Genomic DNA, 12,364 nt, shown 5'->3' on the forward strand with positions numbered 1-12,364 from the left:
ATGTTTATCCAAAAATCTTGTCTGTTGCCTCTTAGAGTTCAAAAAGTCTCTCAACCTTTTGAGCACTGCTACCCTATCTGCTAAGCGAGCACAACCTTACCCACATCCTCTTTCTTCATCTTCTGTTCTCCATCCTCAGTGGAAGGGGTATTTCTCCTTCCATTGGCATTGCATGTCTTCTTGCTTCTCCAGGACCTCAAGACATCAGCCTCCATCTGTTCTGTCTATCCAACATTTTCACCAATCCGGGGTCTTTACTCTATTAGTAGACAAACAGATGCAAGTCTCTCTCCTGGTATCCAAGTCTGAAACCTAATAGTTATCACTGGCTCTTCTACTTCCGCATACAATCAGTCATCCTATTTACAGATTCGAAGACCTCTTACATCCACTCCTTTGTCTAATTCATTGCTACTGCCTCAATTCAAGCCAGCATTCTCTCTTAGAAGGATTTATTCTAATAACCTCTGGACTAGCCCTCTCTTATTCCATTCTTATTTCTAATCCAGTGGCCAGCATAATTCCAGTGAGCTTTCTAAAATCTGAAACTAATCATGTTACTCCTATACTTAACATTTTTCATGGTTTCCTTTTGCCTGAAGAATGAAGTTAGGCTTCTTTGTGTAGTGCATATGATTTTCCAAGCTGCCTCTGAGTTACCTAGCTAGATACTCCACCTCTCATAGTTGGCATTCCAGCCTTCAAAAACTCTATTTCTTCCCATATCTCTATCTTTTTTATCATGTTTTCCCTCTGCCTAAAAGCACATCACCCCTCTCATATTCTAGCCTTGACAGGTTCTCTTCCATCAAAAATCCCCTGGGAAGGGCTTGCTGATTTCTATTAGATCACTACCACATTCCCAAATGCACTCTAACAGGGTTGTCAGTAATGTCACATGTTCAAGGAAACCAGAAAAGGAAAGCCATTTCATCTGTTAAAATACTGTTTTAGGTGTGTGACCTAAACAGATTCAGTCTATGTGATATTTGGGGTCCTGCTTCCTTGAACACTTAGCACTAACTTATGACACCCTCACCCTGCACTCATTTTCTTTCTGGAGGTGGAACTCCTGTTTGTATGAAACCTGATTTCCATGTCAAGAGGGGCTGCTTTTTGGAAATTTCAGTTGCAAACCACCACAGATGCAGATGACTTTGGGAAAAGAACAGTCAAAGGCAGTTAATCATGAGCTGTTGCTTTTTGGTAAGCAAAAGTAGGTGCTATTATTGGAGGTCAGTGACAAGGAAAGTGCAAATAAAGTAAATTATCACACAGGCCACGCCAGGTAGCAAAGCCTTTGGTGAGGTTGAGGGTCTTCCTTCTTCAGGAGAAAACACACCTGTTTTCCATCAGAAGTGAATAACGACATGTCAGTCATCTGCCTGGATCATAAAAGAAATCACACAATCGACCCACAACACTACGTTAGTTCCTGTTACACAACATAGTGATTCAATATTTCCATACATTTCACAATCATCACAAGTCTAGTTACCATCTGTCACCATACAAAGATATTACATAGTAATTATTACTATATTCCCCACACATTATTATCCCCACACTGTACATTTCATACCCATGACTCATTTATTTTGCAGCTGGGATTTTGTACCTCTTAATCTCCCTCACCTGTGTCTCTCCTCGCCATACCTCCTTTCCCTTCGACAACCACCTGTTTGTTCTCTGTGTCTACGATTCCATTACAGTTTTCTTTTGTTTGTGCATTTGTTTTGTCTTTTAGATTCCACACATAAGTAAAGTCATACATTATTTGTCTTTCTCTACCTGACATTTCACTAAGCATAATACCCTCTTGGTGCATTCATGTTGTCACAATGGAAAGATTTCACTATTTTTAAGGCTGAGTGATACCCTATTGTGTGTGTGTGTGTGTGTGTGTGTGTGTATCAACCAATGTGGCAATCAGCAAATGAATGGAAAAGTTGACTGGATCACTTCAAAGCTCCTTTCAACCAAGGTCCCAAATAAAGTGCCACTGTACTATCAAAACCACAATGGTTAGAGGTCAATCTTCAGTTCACTTCTGTTCAGTCGCTCAGTCCTGTCCAACTTTTTGTGACACCATGGACTGCAGCGCACCAGGCTTCCCTGTCCATCACCAACTCCCAGAGCTTACTCAAACTCATGTCCATTGAGTCAGTGATGCCATCCAACCATCTCATCCTCTGTCATCCCCTTCTCCTCCCACCTCCAATCATTCCCAGCATCAGGGTCTTTTCAAATGAGTCAGTTCTTCATATCAGGTGGCCAAAGTATTAGAGTTTCAGCTTCAGCATCAGTCATTCCAAGGAATATTCAGGACTGATTTCCTTTCTGATGGACTGATTCGATCTCCTTGCTGTCCAAGGGACTCTCAAGAGTCTTCTCCAACACTACAGTTCAAATGTATCAATTCTTCAGCACTCAGCTTTCTTTATAGTCTAACTCTAACATTCATAAATGGCTACTGGAAAAACTAAAGCTTTGACTAGACAGACCTTTGTTGGCAAAGTAATGTCTCTGCTTTTTAATATGCTGTCTAGGTTGGTCATAACTTTTCTTCCAAGGAGTAAGCGTCTTTTAATTTCATGGCTGCCATCTATGGGGTCGCATAAAGTTGGACACAACTGAAGTGACTTAGCAGCAGCAGCAGCAGTCACTATCTGCAGTGATTTTATTTATTTTTATTTTTATTTTTTTCTGCAGTGATTTTAGAGCCCCCAAAACTAAAGTCTCTCACTGTTTCCATTGTTTTCGCATCTATTTGCCATGAAGTGATGGGACCAGATGCCATGATCTTCATTCACTGAATGTTGAGTTTTAAGCCAACATTTCACTCTCCTCTTTCACTTTCATCAAGAGCCTCTTTAGTTCTTCTTCGCCTTCTGCCATGAGGGTGGTGTCATCTGCATACCTGAGGTTATTGATATTTCTCCCAGCAATCTTGATTCCAGCTTGTACTTCATCCAGTCCAGCATTTTAGGAGAGGGTGAAATGTGAGCAAAACTTGTAAAATAAGAACATTTCCCTTCTAATAGATTCTATTAGAATAGAATCTTCTTTCTCCATTCATCTGTTGATGGCTGCTTTGGTTGCTTTCATATCTTTGCTATTGTAAATAATGCTTCTGTCAACATAGGGGTACACATATCTTTACAACTGGTGTTTTCATTTTCTTCAGATAAATATCCAGAAATGGAATGGCAGGGTCATAGGCACAACCTAAACTTATACAGTGCTGTATGTCAATGATATCTCAATAAAACTAGAAGAAAAAAGTAAAAATAAATGTAAAAAAAATTTTAATCTCCCATTTATGTATAATCAGTCCACTGGTAACCCCTTTCCTAAGGAGAGATTTTGTTAGCGAGATGAAATAGCAGTGGCACCCTGCATAGCTCACGGCCTGAGGAACCCATTTACCTGGACTTAAAACCTGGCTCAGCCACTTACTGGCCTTACATGAGACTGTTTCTTGACCTCACAGTACCCTAGTCTGCTCATCTGTAAAAGACCAATAAGAAAGATAAGACTTTGTACAGCTGATGCAAAGGTTAAATAATATCCAAAATTCCTAACTCATGTTATATGTGCAATAAATATTGTCACCCTATTGTTACATAACAAAATCTAATAGAAGCTATTAGAAGGGAAGTGTTCTTATTTTATAAGTTTTGCTCACATTTCACCCTCTCCTAAGACTGGCCTCTAAAACATTGTTGTTTTGATAGCACAGTGGAGCTTCATTTGGGACCTTGGTAGAAAGGAGCTTTGAATTGATACAGTCAGTTTTACCACTGAGATCTTTTTTTAAACCCCAAAATTTATTCAACATTTTTAAACCCCAACACTTTTAAACCTCAACATTTATGGGCTTCCCTGGTGGCTCAGTGGGTAAAGCGTCTGCCTCCAATGTGGGAGACCCAGGTTTGATCCCTGGGTTGGGAAGATCCCCTGGAGAAGGAAATGGCAACCCACTCCAATACTCTTGCCTGGAAAATCCCATGGACTGAGAAGCCTGGTAGGCTACAGTCCATGGGGTTGCGAAGAGTCGGACACGACTGAGTGACTTCACTTCACTTCACTTCATTTATTCAATGATTTTAATTGTAAGAGCGAGATTTCAAGTCCCTGCCTATACTCTTCAGGAAAAGATCCCAGCACAAGTTCTGGTTTGCTCTCTGTTGGAAGGTTTACCTGATGTTCCTCATCATCACTCTGGGCACTTGGGTCATAGAGGAATATCTTTATGAAGAGCAAAGGAAAATACCCAGCACTTACCAGACGCCAAAGTCTGCAGAAGTTACCTTGGCACTTACTTTAAAAACTTCATCATGGCCCTTAGTGCCTAAAGGTAAGTTTTTAATTCATCAAAACAGTATAAGATATTCCAAAGCTACAGGAAAAATCTGTTTTGATATCTGATCACTTCAAAACAACCATGAATGAGGAGGAAGAGAAGGAAGAGATTTCAACTTTTTTACAAAATGTTGATTTTTACTTATTTACCACGTCAGTTGCTAAAAATTCTACCACTAATTAAAATACATGAACCGATATGGGCACATGCTGTCTGAGATATAAATGGAGGAATAGATATAGATACATAAGTACACACAGATATAGTATTTAGGCTGTAATGACATCAGAAGAAACATTTGCTAGTTTCTTTTTGCAAGGCTTTGAATGACTTTTAAATATGTACAATCGATTCAGTTATACTATGTTTTGTATTTCCTGCTTTTTTGTTTTTCTCAGGTTTGTTTCATCATATTCTCTTAAACAATAGCCTACAGGGGTTTCCCTGGTGACCTAATTGTTGGGAGTCTGTCTTGCAGTGCAGGGTTCAATCCCTGGTCCAGGAAGATCCCACATGCTGTGAGGCAGCTGGGCCCATACCTTAAACTGCTGAACCCATGCACCCTGGAGCCTGTGCTCCACTGTAAGAGAAACCCCCACAATGAGAAGCCCATGTACTGCAACTGGAAAATAGTCCCTGCTGACCACAACTAGGGAGAAGGCAATGGCACCCCACTCCAGTACTCTTGCCTGGAAAATCCCATGGACGGAGGAGCCTGGTAGGCTGCAGTCCATGAGGTCACTAAGAGTCGGATGTGACTGAGTGACTTCAGTTTCCCTTTTCACTTCCATGCATTGGAGAAGGAAATGGCAGCCCACTCCAGTGTTCTTGCCTGGAGAATCCCAGGGACCAGGGAGCCTGGTGGGCTGACGTCTATGGGGTTGCACAGAGTCAGACACGACTGAAGCAGCTTAGCAGCAGCAGCAGCACAGCTAGTGAAAAGCCCATATAGCAATGAAGACCCAGCACAGACAAAATTGAAAATAAGTGAATAAATATTTTTTAAAAAAGAATAACCTATGAGTTTATGAATTAAGAGAAAAGTATCAACCGAATGAAAAGACAACCTAGAGAATGAAAGAAAATATTTACAAATGATGCAGCTGACAAGGGTTTAATTTCCAAAATATACAAACATCTCATACAGCTCAATATCAACAAACAAACAAACAAACAACCCAATCAAAAAGTGGGGAGAAGACCTCAATAGACATTTCTCCAAGAAAGACCTACAGACAGCCAAAAGGCACATGAAAAGATGCTCAACACTGCTAACTATTAGAGAAATGCAAATCAAAAGTACAATGAAGTGGTTTTGGCCATCATTAAAAAGACTGCAAACAGTAAATGCTGGAGAAGGTGTGAAGGGAAAAGGGACCCTCCTGCACTGTTGATGGGAATGTAAATTAGTGCAGCCACTATGGAGAACAGTATGTAAGTTCTTTAAAAAACTGAAAATAGAACTACCATATGATCCTGCAATCCCACTCCTGGGCATACATCTGTAGAAAACCATAATTTGAAAAGATGCATGCACGCCAGTGTTCACAGCAACACTATTTACAATAGCCAAGACAGAGAAGCACCCTAAAAGTCCATCAATAGAGGGGTGGATAAGGAAGATATAGTACGTATATATGATGGAATATTACTGAGCCACAAAAAACAATTAAACAGTGCCATTTACAGCAACACAAATAGACCTAGAGATTATCATACTACATAAAATAAATCAAGTCTCATATGATATTGCTTATATTTGAAATCTGAAAACAATAACCGACAAAAATGAACTTATTTCCAAATCTGAAAGAGACTCACAGACATAGAAAACAAATTCATGGTTACCAAAGGGAAAAAGGGGGTGGGGAAAAGGACAAATTAGGAGGCTGGGATTAACATATACACACAACTATGTATAAAATAGATAATAAACAAGTACCTACTGTGTAGAACAGAGAACTGTACTCAATATTTAATAATGACAGATAAGGGAAAAGAATCTGAAAATAATATATATGTGTGTGTATATGTGTATATATACACAAATTTATATGAATCATTGTGCTGTATACCTGAAATTTACATGATATTGTAAATCAACTCTACTTCAGTTTAAAGAAAAACTGTCCAGAGGGTGAGTAATTTCTTGTGTAGGAACCAGGGACTGGGTTAATGCTTCACATACATAACCCCAATTGACTCTAATGTAAGAGAAAATGGCTATTATCCCCATTTTATAAGTATAAATGAAATAAGACAGCTAAGAGTCATGTCACGTCACAGAGCTGCCTCATTCTATTAATATAACATTCTTATCTCTAAATTTTGCAACGTCGACTGTGACATTTTCTTCTCTTAACACCTCTTTTCCATTCCTTTAATGGGTTTCAGTGTTTTTCTCTGAGACTGTCCTACAGTTTTCAAGTCTATCCAGCACCTTAATATCTGTCTATATGTCTCACACGCATGAGCGTACATACGCACGTATGCGCACTCATCTGAGTACAGACGTAGAGTTCCTCATTCATTTAACAAACCCATACTGAGCACCTGTTATGCTGTGAGCTCTAGTCCAGGCAGGTGAGACACGAGAAGCCTTCTCGAAGCTTGCACTTTACAGGAATAACAGATATTAAAGAAACAGCATACACACAAAAAATCATCTTATTACATTTGTAGCAAATGTAGAACGTAGGATGAAATGACAGCTACTAGCATGGGGACCTAATACTAAGACTGAGAAGAAGAAAACTCAAATATCATCTTTGTTAAGAACATATTGCAGAGCTTGCTCTGTGGGAAGACCCGCCTGCTTCCTGGTGGTGGGAACTGGTTCCCCTACCCTTGGTTTCCAACTGCCTGCAGAGACTGTATGCTCTTGCTCTGTGACATTTTGTCCTCCATGACACACCAAAGGTAACAGAAATCTCAAGGTTTTCGAGCTTGCTGAAGTGACTGGATTCTGACTGTCATGAGTCGTCCTCCTACGGTAGCTTTTTAACCCATATTTATGCTGCGGCTTTTATTTTAACCCATGGATACATAGCCTTGAATTTGAGATTCTATCCTAGGTATTCTTTCTCTTAATTACCCTTACTTGTTTATTTCTCTTAATTACCCTTACAATTTTTATGGGTAAAAATTGACATAGGAAGGTTTTCACAGTGACTTGTGATTCTCACTCTCAGCTCTTATTCATTCATTCTCTCAATGGAAAAAATTATATTGGACACCTGTTACGGGCCAGGCATTGTGTTATCTACAGGATATATATCTGGGAACAGAGCAGGCATGACACCAGTCCTCATGGAGCTTCCATACTAGACTGATTCTTTGTTGCTGTATTTACTAAGGTTTAACAAAATGCCTAGCACTGTAAAAGACACAGAGATTGCAAAAAATAACATCTCTGCCTTGCAGAACTCATGTTCTCAGGAAGGAGATACGATCAACGCACACAAAACAACACGTGAGAATACACTGTCAAAAAAGGAAAGATGATAGAGTGAGTGTCCAGGGAAGACTCTTTGGAAAGATGAGGTTTGAAAAGTGACTTGAAGGAAAAGTAAACTTGGAAAAGTATTTAGGAGAGAGAGGTCATCCAAGGTGAAAAATGGCACAAGATCACCTGAAAAGGTTGGGGAGAGGATGGCAAAGAGACCTGATTGTCTAGATTGCAAGCTTGCCAGAAACGAGGGAAGAGGGCCTTAAGTGCTATGATAAGTTGTTAAAAATTATTTTCACAAATAATGCAAAGTTCTCCTTTTTGTGGTACGTGAAAGAGTTCTTGGATCCTTTTCTATCATTTTTATGCTACAAATGCTATTTTTGAAAATATATCTGGATTTGAAGGGCAAAGGAATTAGAGGCAGGGAGACAGATGGGGACATTAATGACTTGATTTAGGTGTGATGCTGTCTGTACAAGTGTGTACCCAATGGGACTAGAAGAAACAAATCCAAGAGATAATACGTAAGACAGAGCCACAGTCTGAACAGAAGGGATGAGGGAATGATGGAAGGTAATGTAGGCGAGGAAGTGTGGGGGATGAAGCTGTGAAAGATAAACACAAGAGAATGGCAGGAGAGTTTTGGTTAAGTTGAGTTTGTTGAATTCTACACAGTGGTTGAGCTTTTGCATGAAAATGTCCAGGTCATTTAAAGTCTGGTGCTTGGGTAAGAAGTCTGGACTGAAAATTGAGAATGTCATTGAGACAGAAGTGATTGCATAGCTCTGAAAACGGATGAGCTCTATGGATGAGGGGATGCAGAGACAAACCCAAACTCTCAGAAAACATTTAAAAGCTAGCAATAACTAATTATCTACTAGAAACAGAAAATAGAATAATTAGAATTCAGATGATAAGAACGTCTATGCAATCCATTAACATCAGACACTTATTATGGTTATAAATGTCTTGGGGTAAATGTAAATGCTAATTTGAAGGGGGAAAAAAACATCTTCATTAAGTTGTCCACATTCTAATTTCGTGATTTCTAGAGAGGTCAACACTTTGGACTCGGAAGAGATCAGATTCCATAATTACCTGACAAATTCTCACAATTCCTGGGAAACTGGTAAACTCCCTATAAAGACAATGAGAAGATAGAAACTGATTTATTTCCAAAAGCCCCACAAATCATAAGAAAACTTGACAGATTCAATTAAGAACAGGAATGGCCCCCTGAAAATGTAATAAAAATGGTGTTTTGGTTTTTTTTTCAGATTATTTTCACTGTTAGCTCAAGTCTCCCTAGGTTAAAAGCTTTAGTGACAGAAAATTAAATGAGATTTTATTTCTGAGACTCTTGCAAACAATTTGTGATCTTGTCATTGAGTATGTTCCATAGATACCAGACTTGCCAGTGAATGCTCATGACCCCTTTTCTCAATCACAAACACACATACACACACACAACCCCCACAAAAGTAAATTACAATTTCACTTTAAAAAAAAATCCAGAGAGTGATTATATAATTGGAAAGATATAAACCATGTGATAACTCCTGAGTAAAAACTCCAGTTCTAGCACCCCAAATTTTTAAAAAATGGAAACATGTTCCAAGTGTTAGCACTCTTACTCTGGCTACGAGTGAAGCATATTTCAATCAATACTATGCCTACTGATCAGGAAATTATTTCCAATTGGAATATTAGCCACGGTACTGCCAGTTTCTTATCTTTACACTTCTCTCTCATGAGGCAGTTTGGGAACAAACAATAGTTCATAGTGTTCGAATACTCCACCTTCTTGGTCTAGCAAAATCTTCAGTTCCGTTCACTCACTGTCATGTCCAACTCTTCGCAACCTCATGGACTGCAGCATGCCTGGCTTCTTCCCTGTCCATCACCCAACTCCTGGAGCTTGCTCAAACTCATGTCCATCAAGTCAGTGATGCCATCCAACCATTTCATCTTCTGTTGTCCCCTCTCCTCCTGCCCTCAATCTTTCCCAGCATCAAGGTCTTTTCCAATGAGTCAGTTCTTCACATCAGGTGGCCTAAGTATTGGAGCTTCAGCTTCAACATCAGTTCTTCCAATGAATATTCAGGATTGGTTTCCTTTAGGTAACAAAATCTTACCTAGTTCTAATGTCATCTTCCCTATGAAATCATTCATTTATTCATTCAACAAATATCTAATGCTAAGCACTAGGTGGATAGAGGTCCTTGATCTTGTGAATCATATCTGAGTGTATATGTAAAAGGCAAGGGTAAGGAGGGACTGGGAAGAAAAGATAAAGAAATGATAGACTAAGATAATTTCAGATAAAAGAAAGTGTTGCAGAGAATTGAAAAGAGTGAGTTGAAAGAGAGTGAGGAGGTAACTTCTGAGCTAAGATCTGCAAAAAAAAAAAAAAACAAAAAAACAAGGATCCCTCCATGGGAATATCTGGGGAAGAGAGTTTCATTCAGAAAGTTGAACATCAGAGCAAGCTCAATATATTCAAAAACAGAAAGAAGGTTGATGTACACAGCTACATTAATATATGAAAATAATACAGTAATTAATATATCTTGTAGCAATCAAGATGGTGTGCTAATTGTAAATTTCATGGCTATTACAAAGTGGAACTGCGTGGGAAAGGAAAGGAGATGAAGAAGGAAAAGAAGGCTTGGGACAAATCATGTTGGGTCTTGCAGGCCAAGGTCTGATGTTGGGTTGAATTTTAAGTGTGACAGGAAGCCACTGAAGAAGTTTAGGCAATAGAATGGCATCATTTGACTTATATGTGTGAAGAATGCTTTGTAAGATGGCAAAAATGGAAGCAGGGAGCCCAGGGAAACTGGCTATTGAAGAGAACCAGAGGAGAGTGGATGGGAGCTTACCTTTGAGGGGTGAAACAGTCAGGAGAGAGAAATCTTGGCAGATTTAAAACCACAGCTTAGGGGAAGGTTTGATTGGACCATCTGGTGGACTAAGTGGGAGATCAAGAAAGGACTGATTCATAGATGATGCCTAGATTTTTGGCTTCACCAACTGGGAACACCCAGACAGGAATAGGTAGTTTGGAGAAGATGCAGCAGGAAATCAAGAGATCCCTCCCCAACTCTGTCTTCTATATCAGCAGTAGCCTCCTCCACACCTTAAACACACCTTTGCTACTGTGTCTACCATATGAAAGTGTTAGTCTCTCAACCATGGCCGACTTTTTGTGGCCCCATGGACTGCAGCCCATCAGGCTCCTCTGTCCATTGAATTCTCAAGGCAAGAATACTGGAGTGGGTAGCCAATCCCTTCTCCAGGGTATCTTCTTGACCCAGGGATCAAACCCAGGTTTCCTGCATTAAAGGAAGATTCTTTACTATCTAAGCCAACTGTGACTTGTATGTTTAATAGATTTTTAGTCCTTGGAGAGTAAGGATTTTGTTTTATTCATAATCCAGATATTATCAAAGTGCCTGGCACATCAGTTCAGTTCAGTTCAGTTGCTCAGTCGTGTCCGACTCTTTGCGACCCCATGAATCGCAGCACACCAGGCCTCCCTGTCCATCACCAACTCCTGGAGTTCACTCAGACTCACGTCCATCAAGTCAGTGATGCCATCCAGCCATCTCATCCTCTGTCGTCCCCTTCTCCTCCTGCCCCCAATCCCTCCCAGCATCAGAGTCTTTTCCAGTGAGTCAACTCTTTGCATGAGGTGGCCAAAGTACTGGAGTTTCAGCTTTAGCATCATTCCTTCCAAAGAAATCCCAGGGCTGATCTCCTTCAGAATGGACTGGTTGGATCTCCTTGCAGTCCAAGGGACTCTCAGGAGTCTTCTCCAACACCACAGTTCAAAAGCATCAATTCTTCGGTGCTCAGCTTTCTTCACATAGTAGGTGCTAAAATACACTTATTTAATGAATGTACAAATTGAAGTAAAATATTTAAAATTCAACTGCTTGCATTTTTGGAAAAGTAGCATCTTGCATAATTGAGTATATCTTTCTACTCTGATTTATGAAGTATTTTATTCACCCTGGGAAATACATGCTATATAAAGTAAAAAGAGCTATGATTGCAATTTGGATGTGCCATAATTAAAAGAAACTTCTATTTATATGTAAAATAGACTGTATTTCATGTAGAGAAGAGAGCAAATAAGTTGTTTATGAACAGGAAATCTTTGGAGCCCTGTAGGGGTTTAGGCTAGTCCCTCTGAATTTAGTAGGGTTTCAATACATATTTATTTACTAAATGAGATTGAATACAATAGAGTATTTTACCTAAAAGTCTCCATTGGTCTATTAAAATTATATATGAGCAGAATCCTTTGGAATAAACTATTAAAATATCAGGAATTAAATATATTGGGAGAGAGAGCCATTTATATTTAAAGGTGCTTGTAAGGAAACAGCCACATTTTATAAATTTATTTTTAATTGGAGGATAATTGATCTACAATGTTGCTTTGGTTTCTGCCGTACATCAACATGAAACAGCCATATAGAGAGATTTGTTCCCTCCCTCCTGAACTCCTCTACCAGTTCCCTCCCCATTCCACCCCTCTA

This window comes from Ovis canadensis, chromosome 6 (genome assembly GCF_042477335.2).
Source record: "Ovis canadensis isolate MfBH-ARS-UI-01 breed Bighorn chromosome 6, ARS-UI_OviCan_v2, whole genome shotgun sequence".
Classification (NCBI taxonomy): Eukaryota; Metazoa; Chordata; class Mammalia; order Artiodactyla; family Bovidae; genus Ovis; species Ovis canadensis.